The 14918-nt window shown below is 43.3% G+C and overlaps 1 long non-coding RNA gene across 2 annotated transcripts in view; it reads right to left on the reverse strand.

Annotated features, from left to right (window-relative positions):
• Positions 1 to 926: 926 nt before the first annotated feature.
• The window catches only part of LOC103886039, a 107937-nt gene continuing 93945 nt past the window's right edge, over positions 927 to 14918 (reverse strand). For both annotated transcript variants that reach the window (XR_004184996.1, XR_004184995.1), the window contains exon 2: positions 927 to 1801. This is a non-coding gene — a long non-coding RNA (uncharacterized LOC103886039). The remainder of the gene's footprint in view (positions 1802 to 14918) is intronic.

Raw genomic sequence — 14918 nt, forward strand, 5'->3', positions numbered from 1 at the left:
CATCTATTGCAATAATTATTTTTTAATTAATGCAATTAATGAATAGCATTAATCCATTTTTCATTTGAATCCATCTTATATTCTGCATTTACTCTGGTAAGACCTTTTTGCCCTAAAGCATATTTTTACCTGATATTAATAAAGTTTCACAAATGAGCATTCATGGACTACTTGCTAAAAACTTTTTTCCATTTATATGTTTTAAAACTTTCTGGATCCTCATGTTTCAAGTAAAAAGCATATTACTGGGTTCTGTTTCTTTTTCATCTGTTCTGACAACTTGTCTCTACTGGCAAGTTTAAATGATTTATATTTATTTTGAATGCTGATACATTTGAGTCCATTTTAGTCTTTGTGCTTTCTATAAGTTGTTTTTCTAGATTACTTTTCTGTGTTTGCCTTCCTTGATTGTCTTATTCCATATTCTTCCTTTACTTGTGTGGAAGTTCTATGCTCTGTTTTACCTCTCTTGACTTTTGAGGAACTTTGGCTGTAGAAGTTCTTTGAAGCCTGAGTTAAGAGGTTATTTTTTCTTCGAAGAGGATTTATAATTACTTTGGCAAAATGGCAGAAGGCATTGCCAAATCATTACCACTTTTAACTCAGTTTTTGCTTGGGATCTTTTGGAATTGTTGGATAGTGTAAATTCTATCCTCAAACCCATGTGAAAGTCAGACTGGGGGTCAAGAATCCTCAGGAGACTTTTTTTTTTTTTTTTTTTTTTGAGATAGAGTCTTGCTCTGTTGCCCACGCTAGAGTGCAATTGCATGATCTCGGCTCACTGCAACCTCTGCCTCCTGGGTTCAAGCAATTCTCCTGCCTCAGCCTCCCGAGTAGCTAGGACTACAGGCGTGTGCCACCATGCCAAAAAAAAAAAAAAAGAAAAATTTAGCCAGGCAAGGTTTTGTTTTTATTACTGTTTTTTGTTTTGGTTTTGTTGCTGTTGTTTTCCTGAATCTAGAGCCAAAATGGATACAGAGAAGTTTCCTTGTGTGGCTCTTAGTATGTGCACACCACTGCCAGCTGTGTCCAGGCCCACCTCTTGCTTGGCCATTGTTTATGCCTGTGTATTCCATCTCCCATTCCCATTCCCTCCCCTGTGTGGCCAGCCATTCTCATATATTTACTCTATGTACCCAGTTGAATTGTGTTCCCCCAAAATTCATGTCCACTCAGAGCCTGTGAAATAGAGAAATAGAGTCTTTGCAGATATAATCAAGTTGAAGTCAAGTCACACTAGAGTAACGCAGGCCTTAAATCCAATGTGACTAGTGTCCCTATAAAAAGAGAGAAATGTAAATGCAAAGAGAGGCATGGGCACACAGAGAAGGAAGACAGAAGCAGACTGCAGTGATGCATCTACAAGCCAAGGAAGACCAAGAATTGCCAGCACCATCAGAAGCTACGAGAGAGGCATGGAACAGATTCTTCCTTGGAGGCCCAGAAGGAACCAACCATGCTGACACCTCAATTTTGGACTTCTGGCCTCCAAAACTATGAGAGAATAATTTCTTTTGTTTTAAGCCACCTGGTTAGTGGTAGCTCCTAACAGCCCTAGGAAACCAATGCAATATAGATTCTTTAATTTGTTTTCTTGCAAAACATGAATTGCTTTGTATGACTGTCATTTTAATTTACATATATGATATCATGCTGTGGATTACTTCTGCTTGTTTCTCTCATTTCTTGTAGCACTGTCTTTGGGATATACTCATGGTATGTGTACATCTGGTAGCATGCATTTACATTTTCCCAATTCACTCACCAGTGATGGTTCCCAGGAGGCTTCAGATCCCTGTCCCTGCAAGCAGAGAGAATAAACATCTGTACACACACCAAATGACTTGTGCCTGACAATTTGTTTTGTTCATACACCCAAACATGGAATTGGTAACTCATAAGAACTATGCGAGGCCGGGCGCAGTGGCTCACACCTGTAATCCCAGCACTTTCAGAGGCCAAGGTGGGCGAATCACCTGAGGTCAGGAGTTCAAGACCAGCCTGACCAACGTGGAGAAAGCCTGTCTCTACTAAAAATACAAAATTAGTCAGGCGTGGTGGTGCATGACTGCTCGGGAGGCTGAGGCAGGAGAATCTCTTGAACCCGGGAGGCGGAGGTTGCAGTGAGCCAAGATTGTGCCATTGCACTCCAGCCTGGACAACAACAGTTAAACTCCATCTCAAAAAAAAAAAAAAAAAAAGCATATTTAACTGAAATAATTACTATTAGAATGCTTTCAACATCACTACTATACTTTTCTCACTCCTACCAACTATACATGAGGGTTTTTCTGTCCTCAAACCCCACCCACACTTGTCATTATTTGGCATTCTATGTTTTGCCAGCCTAGTAGGTATAAGGTAATGTGTCACGTTTTTATTTGCACTCTGATTAATAAACAGTTCAAACAACTCTTTCTTTGTATGCCTGTTCATTCTTTTTGTAAATCACCTGTTTGCATCCTTTGCTCATTTTTTTTTTCTCTGTTGGGATACTGTCTTATTCTTGTTGCTTTGTAGGAATTCTTTGTATATTTTAGATCAGCAATTCAGAAGTTTTTGGCAGAGGGTGGGGTACTGTTTATACTCTTAAAAATAACTTAGAATCCTAAAGAGCTTTTGCTTAAGTTTATTATATCCAATATTTTCCATGTTAGAAAACAAAACTGAGAAAGTTGTTTTGTTTGCTTGTTTGTTTGTTTTTTTGAGACAGTCTCACTCTGTTGCCTAGGCTGGAGTGCAGTGGTGCCATCTTGGCTCACTGTAAGCTCCGCCTCCTGGTTTCATGCCATTCTCCTGCGTTAGCCTCCCAAGTAGCTGGGACGACATGTGCCCACCACCACACCCAGCTAATTTTTTTGTATTTTTAGTAGAGGTGGGGTTTCACTGTGTTAGCCAGGATGGTCTCGATCTCCTGACCTTGTGATCTGCCCACCTCGGCCTCCCAAAGTGTTGGGATTACAGGCGTGAGCCACCACACCTGGCCTAAAGGTAACAATTTTAAACTTGTTACATGTTAACAAAAATAAAATTTTTCATAAAAAATTGTAATTTCCAAAAAAATTAATGAGGAAAAAGCAATATTTTTCATTTTTTCAAATCTTTTGAATGTTTGGCTTAAGACAGTTGAATTCTTGCATCTGCTTCTGCGTTCTGTTGTAATATATTATTTTGGTTGAAGTAAATGAAGATACTTAGTTGGGAGAGGGAGAAGCTATTTAATAATTGCAGATAATTTGATATATTCTTTGCTACCACACGAAAACTCAGTAAGTGGTCATTTTTAAGGTTATTTGCAATGTGGAATCCAAAATTATATTGAAGAGCTTTTCACTGTTCCCTAAAAATCCACCAGCCAGTTTGAATAGATCTTTTACCCATGCATGATTTTGTAGAATCATTCATTAGTCATTTGGGAAATATTAGTTCACAGTTACACAAGTCATCCAAATGTTAACAGATTTCATTATATAATATTAAAAACGTCACATTTGTTGGTATCACTACCAATCTCATCAGAAATGTCTTTAAGTGCTGGGAACCTGTCAAGCTCTTGATAATGAATATGTTTTCCAAAATTCTAATTTTTGCTTTAAAGCTTGAATGTTATCATTGCATATGTTACCAGCACACATACTGTCGGTGGTTTCCTTTGAAGTGCCAAGCTCAATTTATTCACTTCTGAGAAAGCAGGGTGGGAGGTGCTGGGATGAGAGGCAGGTAGTTTGCTTTCAGTCTCACAAACTTTCTCCTAGAAGGCTACCAATTCCAGCAGCCTCTGACCAGAATGCTGGACAACCAGCCAGCCGGGCTGGAGCCTGAGAGCTGGAGGAAAAGGAAAGTCCCTAGTCAGGCCCCTAACTCTGCAGCAGAGGGCAAACCCAGCCTGTCCTGAGACTAAGAGACTACCTGCCTGGGACACCAGAGAGGAAACCTGAGCTTTCTGACCAACACTCCCAGGAGCCACCTGAACTGGCCACTCTCCAGCCAGTGAACTTCTCAGAGTCCCAGTTGTCTTATCTACAAGACAGAGCTGATAATGGCAAACTTCAGCCACAATTATTGAGCACCTCTTATCTTCCAGGCTCCAGAAGACAGCTCCAGACAAGTCTCAGCCTGAAGGAGCGTATGTTCCGGCGAGCATTGGTGGGAAGGGGTGTATGTTCTGACGAGCATTGGTTGGGCCTGTTGCAAGGATAAGAGATGAGAAATGAGAGAACCAAAGCCAAATCTGGCCAGAGAGGTGACCTCTTATTACTAAAGAGCCCAGTGTTACCTAATCTAATGCACCATCTATTGCTTTCCATCCCCAGAATTCCAAATATCATCAAGTGAAATATCACACTGACTCGACATCTGGCATTTCAGTTAGCTCAAACAGAACTACCATAGCTAAATAAAACACTCAAAATAGTTTCTGCACATCCCACCATGAGTATTACTAGGGACTGGGCATCCCAGATGATTCAGAAAATCCTCACCCTTCCGTATAGTAGGGACAGATTTCAGATTTAAAGGTTTTTGTTTTGTTTTGTTGGGTTTTTTTGTTTTGTTTTTTTGTTTTGTTTTGTTTTGTTTTTTTGAGACGGAGTCTTGCTCTGTTGATTTAAAGTGTTCTAAACAAAGAACTTGTTCTCTCTCTCCCTTTCACTCATCTCTTTCTCCCCCCTACCCCCACCCCCACACACCCAAACCACTATTCTTTTAGGATCTTCTAGGAATTCTGGTCTCCTAGGAGTGCATTATAAAATGCAAATAACCCAGGAGGGGGTCACACTTAACGCCATCCTCAGTTTACACTTGAATTAACAATTAACTCCTTAAGAGACGCCTCCAGCTTGCAGAATTTTCAAGCAGACCTCAGAAATCAACCACCGACTCTCACTCAGTTAATGGATCCCAACAAATGAAAAAAATTGGGATTGGAAAGGGGAAGTGCCTTCCCAGGATCATGCAGCCCACTGGCAAGAGGGTGGGTAGAGAAGCCAGTTTCCTTCTCTGCAGGCTTCCAAAGCCAGCCTCCTCCTGTTCCTTTGGGCATAATCAAAGGCTCCCAAAGCAGCAAAGGACAGCTTCCATTCAGAAGGACTCCATGTTCAGGCTGCAGACACCCTGCACAGTGCCCCTGCAGCTCTGGGAGTTGTTCTAGAACTTTCCTCAAGTCCACTTACTACTGGATCTCTAGGTTCATCCATCCAAGTGCCACCTCCATATCTAGCCCTTCAGCTGGTCCCCACTCCCAGCTGTCCCCTGGGCTCCCTATTCTGGCTTCCCCTGGACACTGCCTTTCAGCTGTCCCTGTGCCTGCCATATGCAGGCCACACCTGGTCAAGCCTGAGCACTTCTGCTCTGGCCCAACTTCAAATGTCCTTTTTAGTCCAGAAAGAGAATTCAACAGCTATTGTGACAAACGCACCTCATGTAGCACCCAGGACATGCCCAACTGGGTGGTAGTGTTACAGGAAAAGGAGTCCTGATCCAGACCCCAGAGAGGGTTCTTGGATCTTGTACAAGAATGAATTTAGGGCAAGTCCATACAATGAAGTGAAACAAGTTTATTAGGAAAGTAAAGGAATAAAAGAATGGCTACTTGGTAGACAGAGCAGCCCCGAGGGCTGCTGGTTGCCCGCTTTAATGGTTATTTCTTGATGATATGCTAAACAAGGGTAGATTATTCATGCTTCCCCTTTTTAGACCATATAGGGTAACTTCCTGACATTGCCCTGGCTTTTGTAAACTGTCATGGTGCTGGTGGGAGTGTAGCAGCGAGGACGACCAGAGGTCACTCCCGTTGCCACCTTGGTTTGGGTAGGTTTTGGCTGGCTTCTTTACTGTAAGCTGTTTGATCAGCAAGGTCTTTATGACCTGCATTTTGTGCTGACCATCTATCTCATCCTGTAACTTAGAATGTCTTAACCGTCTGGGAATGCAACCCAGTAGGTCTCAGCCTTTGCCTTATTTTACCCAGCTCCTATTCAAGATGGAGTTGCTCTGGTTCAAGGGTCTCTGATAGTAGAAGAAAGTCTAGAAAACAAGGTAGTGATGGACATTCTTAGGGCAGACCCTGAACCAGGTCCTTTCTGCAGAACAGCTCCTTTGGAGGGTTCTGGAACCCAATGTCACCTCCTCCTGTCTCCTGCTCCTCCAACTCCCTCACAGTGCCTCTGGGGAGGGCATGAAGGACCAGCTAACCCAATGGGAGACACACACACGCATTCACCCTGAAGGCCAGGCCTCCAGTTTTCACAAGCTACTGGGAAGCCCATCAGTTCATGCTTATCATTCAGTATCCCAATAATCCTCTTCATGTTTCTCAGCCATGCTTGTTGATCAATCAATTCTGTCTCACTAGAAAAATTTGCAACCCATTTTTCCTTATGTATCTTTCAGGAATCAGGGGCACATGCTCCAAATACACACATACAGCCTTCCCTTGGTATCCACAGGGGGTTTGTTCCAAGACGGTCCCCCTCATACCAAAATTTCTAATTTTCAAGTTTCTTATGTAAAATGGTATAGTATTTGTATATGATCTACGCACATACTCCCATATACTTAAAATTATCTCTAGATTACTTTTTTTTGTTTTGATACAGAGTCTTGCTCTGTCTCCCTGGCTGGAGTGCAGAGGCACAATCTTGGCTCACTGCAACCTCCGCCTCCTGGATTCAAGTGATTCTTCGGTCTCAGCCTCCCGAATAGCTGGGACTACAAGCGCCCGCCACCACGCCCTGCTAATTTTTGTATTTTTAGTAGAGACGGGTTTTCACCATATTGGCCAGGCTGGTCTCGAACTCCTGACCTCGTGGTCCGCCTGCCTCGGCCTCCCAAAGTGCTGGGATTACAGGCGTGAGCCACCGCGCCTGGCCTACTTTACTTATAATACCTAAAAGTATACAAATGCTATGTAAATTATTGTTATACTGTATTTTTATTATTTTTATTGTTGTTTGAATCTGTGGATGAGGAACCTGAAGATAGGGAGGGCTGACTATATTTTGGGGAAAGAGAATGATTTATCACATAAATTTATCACTTAAGCAGTTCAAGGAAAGATGGGGTGATCCCTTCTCCGGAAGGTTGCCACAGGAATTACAGGAAGTGCTGTTAGCTGCCTTCCCAATGTTGAAGCCTCACGGTTTGAATGAGATTGATCCCAGCCCCAGCTCCACAGGTGGGCCCTGTTTGGTCTAAAGCATGATTCGCCAATCAGTATCCTCACCCTCTCAACACAAAAATTGGTTCAGTGGGCCGGGCGCAGTGGCTCACACCTATAATCCCAGCACTTTGGGAGGCCAAGGAGGGCGGATCATGAGGTCAGGAGATTGAGACTATCCTGGCTAACACAGTGAAACCTCATCTCTACTAAAAATGCGAAAAATTAGCCAGGCGTGGTGGCGGACGCCTGTAGTCCCAGCTACTCGGGAGGCTGAGGCAGGAGAATGGCATGAACCCGGGAGGCAGAGCTTGCAGTGAGCTGAGACTGTGCCACTGCACTCCAGCCTGGGCAACAGAGTCAGACTCTGTCTCAAAAAAAAAAAAAAAAAAAATGGTTCATTGTGTGTATGCATATATAAAATACTCATATCTATTGCAAATAAATATAAACACGATTTACTTTCTAAATTACTTATATGAACATAATTACTTCTGATATTTAAAAAATGTATTAAGAAAGATCATATCACACACACAGAAAATTCATTCAGAAATGGGCCTTTGACCTAAGTTTGTCCAGGGGCAGTGAATTCTAGCACTTAGGCTCCATGGTTGAGAGAAAGAAAAACCCCTGTCTCCTGCTGGTCATGAACGGGAAAGCATGCATTCCCCCTCCACTGGCAATTGTCTTGCGACCACATGGGGAGCCAGCCTTGGATGTAGCTGACAGGATGGAAAGCGGAGGGGAGAGAAAGAAAACTATTCAGTGTCATCCTGAGCTTCCGGATCAAGCTTTGCTAAGTGTCAACCCTGCCTCTGGACTTTTCAACAACATGAAAACTCTTGTTATGTTTTAAGCCAGTTTGACTTGGATTGTCTACAGCTTCCAGCCAAAAGCATCTTAACTTATATAGAATTTTATGAATCCAGTAGGGAGTCTGGTATTGTCTAAGCACGCCACAAATCCTGAAGTTCACAACATGTTTCTGGGAAGGTGAGGCATCGGGGTGAATACACCTGAGCCCTAAAAAGCCTCTGTGTCTCTCTCTGTCATTCAGCATCGCTCTGGCTACTAATAGCTGCTCTCATGTGGACATTAATGGCATCAGAGCTTCCTGAATTGTTGCTGTTTGCAACAGAGCAAGTTGAGGATATTCTCATTTTTCCAGCCACCACGTGTATCTCCTGGGTTTGGCTTTTGTAGCAGGATGTCACAGCACACCCTAACCAGAAGGCATAGTGGTGCAAATGTACAAGGATTCTCCCACTCCCTCCTCCTAGCCCTCTCCGCATCCATTCACCCTCCTAACCCCCCACCCCCACCCCTGCCATTCACCCACCCCTCTTCACCCCTGCAGGCCTTCAAAGGGTTAAATGCTAAAGAAGTGGCTTTTAAGAACAGCTGGAAACAAAGTGTTGCCCCAGGCTGACAGCAACCAATAAAAGGTCAGGAGACTGAGGGCATCATTTTCCATGGGAATAATTTTCTAAGGAAAATGGTAAAGTTATTTAAGTCACCAGGTGGGACACATAAAGGACAATCTTTCCTGGCTCTCAAGAAATATGTGACATTTGACCTCACAGATTTTACCTGTCTCTGATTTACATAATGAATCCAAAACCTTGGTAACATTAAATGATTTTTTATGTATTTTTTATATATATATGTATGCTATATTGTTTTGTTTTTTTTGAAATTGTATCACCTCTCTGGAAATAAACATGGGGCAGGAGAGAGAGGGAAATAAAACATTCATACCCTTTAACCCAGCAAGCTGACTCTTGGGACTACAGCCCAATGAAATATATTCAACAGGGGAAATAAGCTTCGTGTGCAAAGATGTTCACTGTGACATTATTTATGACAGAGAAAAAAACCTTAATGGTTCAGCAAAAGGCGGTGGGTTCGTAAATTATTGCACATCAATGTGAGAGAATATTATGGGCCATTAAAAATGCAAAGTAACAACATGGAAAATGTCAACTTAAAAAAGCAGACATAAAACAATACGCACAGATGATTGGAACTAGCTGACTGCATCTCTGGTAAATAAAGACCGGAAAGTGTGGCAATAGAGATAAATGATAAATGGAGCCAGTAGAATCGGGAAAGATCCTCCTCTTTTTCTCAATTTTATGTAATGTTATTTTCTCTGATTAAAAATGTAATTTTGTTGCAGAAATGAAAATATTATTAGTTGTGGTTGGGGCTGCACACCCTTATGAATGTACTACAAAACACTGAATTTTACCTTCAATGGGTAAACTGAATGGTGTGTGAATTCTCTCAATAAAGCTGTTATATAAAACATATAATTTTGTTGTAAAACTGTGAACCACTTTCCATGAAGAGAGACAAGATCTTTGTTTTCCATTTAAAGAACAGTGTCATTCAACAGCTGGATTATACAGGGATATTAAATAAATTCTCAACATAATTTATTAAGTTGGTAATAAATACCACCTTGGGCGCAGTTTTAACCAGAGCACACCCAGTGTGCCTAATGAGACAGGAGTCTCGCTGGTCCCTCTGGAGATGCGCTAGACATTAGTGGGAAAAAAAGTTCTAAAATCAGACAGAATGAATGAGTCCGAACCTCAAAACAATAACTTAATTATAGTTTTGTTCTGGGCAGCTGACTTATCCTCTCTGAGCCTCTGTTTCTTCCTCCATAAAATAGAGTTAATTCCAACCCAATGAGGTTGTTGTGAAAATTAAAATATACTGTGCATCTAAAACATCTGAGAAATAGAAGATAGTCAGTAGCTTCTCGATTCTTATTGAAAAATAGAGGTACAACTGAATCAAATTTTTAAATTACTTTGAATTTTGCCCAAGGGAAGGGGTGCCCCCACAAATGATACTAGTGGTCCTTCTTTCGATGGTGAACCTGAAGAGTGGAGGGGACATTTCTGTCCCTCAGAGTTGAGTCTGGATTACCCTCTCCTCAGGGGTGTTTTCTAAGAGGCTGAGAGTGTTTTCTAAGAGATTGACCACTGGTCACTGGTCACTCATCCCTAACAACCGGACCCAACAGCCATCACATCTGTGCATATGGCCCATCCCAAATCACTCGCGCCTGGAAAGCAGAGAGCAAAGCTTCATCCCAGGGCTCCTGAAACAACTGTTGAGTTCAGTCAAATAAAATCAGCTAAAGCAGCTCCACACAGCAACATAAATTCCAGCTGGAGATGTGCACTCATGATGAAACTGACATCTTCCTAACATGCAAGTCCTACAGCATAATGATAATCACCAAGGCTTTGGGGTTGGAAAAACCTCAGGCTGAATATTGTCTCCACCCCCTTAACAGCCTTCAGTCAAATTACTTACGATATCTAAGACACGGTTTTCTCCACTGGAGAAAAACCGGGCTTAAAATGCTAGTTAATTGTAGAGAGGATAAAATAAGAAAAAATACAAACATTATCTGGTACATGGTAGATGCCCAATAAATGGTAATGTTGTCCACCCTTTCCTGTTACTCCTTAACTGATGGGACATCTCCTAAAATAGGCTTATTCATCCTTTTTCTCATTCTCTTTCTTCTAGTCCTACTCCCTAGCTCCACTCCCACCCTCTGATTTCTTCCTCTTCCCAAACCAACAAGTCCCAGAGTGCAAGCCTCCAAATGTCAGTCAGCGCGGCCTCGGCCCACAGCATATGGCCCCACACTAACTCCCCATGATCTCATGCAGTTGGACTGTTATTTTTACAGACTGGTATTAAGAAGCGTAAACCGGGAATGTTTTCAGCACTGTCACACTGGGTATTCTCAGGCCTGCAGCGCAGATGGAGCGTTCCCAGAATTTTATGCTACCACACATGGGCCTCTGTGTTCTTCTTCAGACCCAAGGCTCTCCAGGGCCTGGAGGAAAGCATCAGTGGGCTCCTCACTCCACTCTGCATTCTCTCCACCTTGTTTGCCGACCAGGCATTCCCTGCGATAGCCACTGCCCTGAGCAAAGGAGTAGACTGCGGATCCAGCAGCTCTGTAGCGAGCCATCAGGGCACCTGCTGTACGAGAGTCATTGGCTATGTAGCATGTGACCCAGGAAGTGGAGCTACTTGTTCCTGACAAGCCACCCTTCTCTTCCACAAACAGAAGCAATGAGTGGGGCATAGAACGAGGCTGGGAGGACACGTGCTCCCACCTCCCAACCGCCATGGAGGCAAACAACAGGAATTTCACAACTGTGGGACATGTACTGGAATTGTCACAGCTGCAATAAATCACCTGCATAAACCATGAAACATAAGCCATGCATTTTGTCCTATAATTGTGTAAGTAGATAGATATATATAGGTATAGCTATAGATCTAGATCTGTACATATATAGTAGTCCTCCCATCCTTTCATTATACACGGTTTCACTTTCTGTAGTTTGAGTCACCTGCGGTCAACCGCAATCCAAAAATATTAACTGAAGAATTTCAGAAAAAAAAATAATTCATAAGTTTTAAATTGTGCGCTGTTCTGAGTAGTGTGATGAAATCTCTTGCTGTCCTGCTCCAACCCACCTGGGTTATGAATCATCCCTTTGCCCGGCATTTACACAACATTTGTTTTCCCAAAAGTAGAAGAGAAAAGCAAAGAAAAGGTATAAGCACTCTGGTATAAAACAAGGGAGGATGAACACTTCAGTAGCAACTACCTCCCCCACTGGAATTTACTCTCTCTCTCTCTCTCTCTCACTCTCTTCTCTCTCCCCTCCCTCCCCACTTCCCTCTTTCTTTCCTCTCTCTATCTCTCCCCCTCTCTGGTGTGGACTCACACAGCTTTCTTCGCTCATTACACGCATTTCTGAATCTCAGTGGCTCAATAATTTGCTGTCATCAGCTGTGGTTTCTTTCTCAGTAACTGCAATTATTTGAAAACAATGTCAGCATGAAAGTCTTTCTTCTTTCTCCCTGGCAACCGCTCAGGGCTTTGCTCCTCACATGCCCTGTCTTGCTGCCTCTCCCGCCTGACTTTGCTTCTTTCCCTCCTCCATCTGCCTTGCCCGTCACCTGGCTCACAGTGTCCCTGGTAGAGAAGGGACAGAGTGGCCCGTGTCTATACACAAGGAGCAGCCACTGTGCCCTCATGCACTGTAAGTGGGTTCAAGGCCAAGATCGGCAGGCGTGCCAACCAACACTCCAAATATTTTGGCAATGCCACAAGTATGCCACGAAGGTACCCCACCATGGCAGGCCCCAAAAGGGACACACAGATGTTTCTCTACTCTTTGTCCTCTCCCTCACTCAGACCACACAGCAGAACAACTTCAAAAACATTCGAGGACTGGTTCCCATTCTGTGGGTCTAAGGCCTCAGAGCTCCTTAAAGGGAAGACAATGCTCGTAAGTCCTTTCAGCATTCCAAAAACGCTAATAAAACCCATGCACTGGCTCATAAGGGATGGCCCAGGCTGGCTGAATCATCACATTTCTCTGCCTTGGTCCAGCACGGAATTGACACAACCTGGGATCACTGGCAAAATCACAAAGATCAGAGCCCTGCAGAGAATAGTGTATCATTTACTAAAATAAAAAGGAAAGTAATGATTCCTTAGCCAACTGGTGTGTTTAGTGAACAAAAGTGTTTCTAAACACAGGACCAACAGGCAAATAATCTTGAATGAAATGGTTCTTCATAGAGAAACAGTCAGAAATCTTTAACTTCAACCTCATTCTAAATGACCACTGGATCTCAATTAAAGATACTGTCCATGTGACGGTCAAATGACAGACAGCAGCTGCTACTAGTGTGAAACTCCATGGCTTCCAGGAAAGGGCACGGAGGGAGTGAACATCTTGGTGATTCGCTATCCCAAGCACTGGGAAATACAAGAGTGACAACTTCTACCCCTTGACCCACCAAATCCCCAAAGACCAAGGATGAACACAGGATGTCCTCGTTTTAACTGAATCATCTCTAAGGGATTCCAAAATGAACAATACAGAGAAATGCACAGTCAGGATCACCACAGAGCTTGAGACTGCAGAGGTGTGGCTGAAAAAGGTTGCACTCTCTAGAACACACCTGGGGTCCAGAATGCCTTTCTTCTGCTAGCCCATATAGCTTTGCCATCGTCCAAAAAACTCCGGAAATCTCACCTCCTCCCTGAATCCCAGACTAGTGAGGATGACAGAAAGTGATTCTTTTGTACCTATCACTTTCCAAAGACCACACAAGCCCTGCATATAAAATATGTACATGTTGAAAATAACAGGCCATATTTAGCTATTTTTTCCTACTCAAACCTGATATGCTGGGGACTCCCAGCTTGACTCAACTATTTTAGGGAGGCCCAAGAAACCTATCATGTATCCTCCCCTAATAAAGCGCATGGCTGACAATGTCCTTACCTCTTCAGGAGTGTCCAAGGGCAGCCAACACTGCAAGCCAGGCCGCCTCCCTTGGATCTTGCCCCGCATCCGCTGACCACAGATGAACCACTCCTGCCCAGTGCTAGTGCTTCCTGCATCACCGTATTGGATGCATTCCCTGCTGGGGACCACCAGGTCTACCAGCCGTCACTGCCAATTGCAGTGGGTGGAACAGTCTCTACTGAACTCCTTCACCTGGTTGGCAAAGTAAAATTGTCCCCTCTTCTTTTCATGCGAAATGCTGCTGGAAACGTATCAAAGCAACACAATTGTGCTCCAAAGCTTATTCAGTTTTTTAGCGAAAACAGCTGTATCAGTCTTGACTCATAGCCTTTTGTCTCTGGAAAACCAAGCCATGGGTCCTGGGGGGTGCTGGACTCTGGACAAATCCAAATGAGAATCTTCAGGCCAGGTACCATAGGTTGGCTCTCTTCTGATGGCTGAAGCTTGGTAGTGATGCCAACCCCATGTCTCTGCTCCGTCTCTGCCCCACTGTACCCTAGAGAAGTCCTCTTTTCTCTGAAGCCTCTAGGTGCGTCATTAAAATCACTTAGGGAGAAGCCTCATGTACAATCAGACACTGCAATCCACTTGTCACCAGCATTCAAAGAAAGACGCCTTGGCACCAAAAGAGGTAACTAAGTCACTGCCCTTACTGAGAAAGGAGTGTGTATGCATGTGCGCAGGTGTGCATACGTGTACATGAATGCTGTATGTGCATGTGTATGTGTCTGTGCATGTGTGTGTGTGCTCTCTCCCTTCCTATACTGTATGAGAACAGGGATGAGGAAGGCATGACAAGAGTTTGGCAAACATAGACTATTTGAATCTTGTTGTGTGCAGGACATTTGAATTTTGGCAGAAAGAAATCTATTAGAGGAAGTGTGTCATTAGAAATGGAAGTGTAGGGAGAGGTTAGGGTTAGTTAAGCTCAACTGAGTAAAGGGCCAGGCAGTTATTCTGCTCATTTTGTCATGAACTAGAGAAAATCTTATCACATACTGGAGAAACCTTTGTGCAGACAATCTTTTGAGAGTCTGTTATGGGCTGAAGTGTGTCCTTGCAAGATTCATATGTTGAAGCTCTAATCTCCAAAGTGACTGTATATAGAGATAAGGTCTTCAAAGATACAATTAAGCTTAAATGAATTCATAAGGGTGAGACTCATAATTCAACGGGACTTGTGTCCTTGTAGAAGAGGAAGAGACAACCAGGAATGTGTGTGTGCACAGAGAAGCAGCCGTGTGCAGACGCAGTGAGAAGGCGGTCATCTGCAAACCAAGGAGAGAGGCCTCAAGAGAAATCAGACCTACCCACATCGGCATCTTGGACTCCCAGCCTCCAGAATTTTGAGAAAACAAACTTCTGTTGGATAAGCCACTCAGTCT

Source organism: Papio anubis, chromosome 7, assembly GCF_008728515.1.
Source record: "Papio anubis isolate 15944 chromosome 7, Panubis1.0, whole genome shotgun sequence".
Classification (NCBI taxonomy): domain Eukaryota; kingdom Metazoa; phylum Chordata; class Mammalia; order Primates; family Cercopithecidae; genus Papio; species Papio anubis.